The sequence below is a fragment of the Pteropus medius genome, unplaced genomic scaffold (assembly GCF_902729225.1).
Source record: "Pteropus medius unplaced genomic scaffold, Ma_sr-lr_union100, whole genome shotgun sequence".
Classification (NCBI taxonomy): Eukaryota; Metazoa; Chordata; class Mammalia; order Chiroptera; family Pteropodidae; genus Pteropus; species Pteropus medius.
The window spans coordinates 10,335-13,097 of NW_024347344.1; positions in this window are offsets into that span (position 1 = coordinate 10,335).

Below are 2,763 nucleotides of genomic sequence, written 5' to 3' on the forward strand. Positions count from 1 at the left end.
GTGTCTAAAATAAGGGAGGAAGGGATGTTTGGCAGAAAAATCCAAAACTTCTATTTTACCTTTTCACAAATCAATATAGACCCCCAATGTGGTTGACTGAAATATTTAAGAGATAAGTGTGGGGACAGACAAAACTAAAACGTGAAATGTGGTTGATCGATATATTTAGGTGAGCAATGAAGGGACAGGTGTAGAGGAGTGGCATATTAACTTAAAAATTATAGTACTAGATTTCACTTTCTATCATAATGAAATTTAATTTTTACTTTTATAAGACCAATGTTTGGAAATTTTAATCGCTGATTTACTTAAACTTTTCAAAATTTACAAGTTTGTGTTGCTTCAAAAATTATTTTTTCCTCTTAGAAATTTTGGAAAGATTAAAGATGGTGCTTGAATTCAATGAAAATTGCAGGAAATAAAAGCTCCTATTTAACAAGAATTCATGAAATATTTTGTAAGGACTAAATTTAACATGTTCAATGCGCTAAGTAGTTGTAGTTAAATTGCTTCGCTTTGTATTGCTTCTCAAATTTCTGCAAAAACACTAATTATTAAATATGTTGTGTAGCAGATACTAATGAATGAAGCAAAGCTATACAGATAAGGAATAATTTGATGGTGTTTTGCAAGGTTACTACTCTCAGTAGTCATTGCTTCTTGGTTCAATCTTCACAAGTAAATCATACATGACTTAGGAAATATCTTCTTACAAACAAGTAAGCAAATTCTTTTTATTTTAAGGGGGAAATAATGTACACTTAACTAGCATCAGCTTGGGCTCACTGATGCAAAAATAGTAAAGATTCGGATGGTGTATCCCCAGGTTCTTTAGACGAAAGAGATGATGTTTTGGAAAAGGCATAGAAAGGAACCAAAGATGTTTCATTTTTGTATATTATGCTTTTAAACTTCGGTTTTCTCTTTTCCCTCTAGTCTTTCAACATATTTGACATTAAGATTTTCTTAATTATAAAAATACTATCATTGTGTGAAATTAAGGAATGTATATAAAGAAGAAAATAATTCATAATTGTGTACTTTTGAATGCTTTTAAAATTTGCATATTTTAAGTCTCCCCCTAACACACACACACACACACACACACACACAGACACACACACACACACACACACACGCATGCACCCATACACACACACAAATACATAAATATGATCATGCATTTTTGATTTTAAAATCTTGGTTTTTTTTTAGTTCATGTTATATCAAACTTGTTTATATCATTAGATATTCTTCAAAAACATCATTTTAATGACTGTTTAATACTGTACTGTGTGGATATATTGTAATTTGCTTTTCTCTTCCCGTATTCCTGAAAAGCTAGTTTGTTTTACAAGTGGCATTTGAAAGCAGCAGTTCTTAATGAGATCCTTGGAGCCCATGACTGCTCTAAAATGAAAAGTCTTTACTCATATGCCTACTAGTCCTTTTTATGGAAATATGGTCCATAATTTTCATAAAAATATTCAAAGCTACATTTACACCAAATGAGGATGAATCAATTCAGATAGTAAGTCATATCCTATAGATTAAATGTCTTCTTTTGCTCTTTCCAAAGAATTTAGCATAATGATCAAAAAAGTTTGCTACTATACTAATAAATACTATATATGAAAAAAACCACACTCCACTTGTGCGTTTTTCCTTTACTCTCACACTACTATCACACTTAAAACACTTCTGACACCAGATATGTGGGTTTTCCACTCATCAAGCAATTCTCAGCAATACCAGTGGGCGTCCTACAATTCAGTTTAATTCTCATAATAACTGGAGTTAGTGCAGACCCCACAAGTTAAGGCTCAGTCTCACAGGACTGCCTCCTAATTCAGATGCCAATCAAAAAGACTAGGTTCTCAGGATACCCACAACTTTTGTCTGACTTGCCTATAAATCAGAAGTTCCCACAATGCCCCTTCTTGAATTCAGTCCGTTTCTAGAGCAGCCCACAGAATTCAGGGAAACACTTACTTGCATTTACCAGTTTATTATGGACTAAAGGATGTGATAAAGGATACAGATGAACAGCCGGATGAAGAGAGACATAGAGTAAGACTGGGAAGCATCCTACCTCAAGAGCTTCTGTTTTCATAGTGTTCAGGTGCACCATATTCTTGGTAGGTTGATGAATTCACCAACCTGGAAGCTCTGCAAACTTCATATTTTAGAGATTGTTATGGAGGCTTCCTCACATAAGCATGATCGATGATTAGCTCCATTTTCAGCTATTTTCTCGTTCCAGAGACTGGGGTATAGAAATGAAGGTTTAAAGCTTCTAAATTATGACTTGTTCCTTTTGTTTCAAGCCCCCATCCTGAAGCCCACCAAGGGTCACCTCATTAGAACCAAGGATATTCCTATCACCCAGGAAATGTCCTGGGATTTACGAGCTCAGAATCAGATGTTCCTATCACTCAGGAAATTAGAAAGGTCTTAGGAGCTATGTATGAGGAACTGGCCTCACAGCCTAAATGTTAGAAGAAAATGTTCTCCTGTCACCCCTATTTACAAGGTGTTTTATGAGCTCGGTGTCAGGAATCAGGACATTAATCCTTTTGGACCAGAGCCTCTCCATTATGATCTTATTTAACCTTAATTACTTTGTAGTCTTAAGAAAGGAGGCCATAATATTTCTTTCTGGGTGTGTGTGTGTGTGTGTGTGTGTGTGTGTGTGTGTGTGTGTGTGTGTGTGTAGGGTATGTATGACAATTCAAGACTGCCAACATGATATGAGTCACTAGG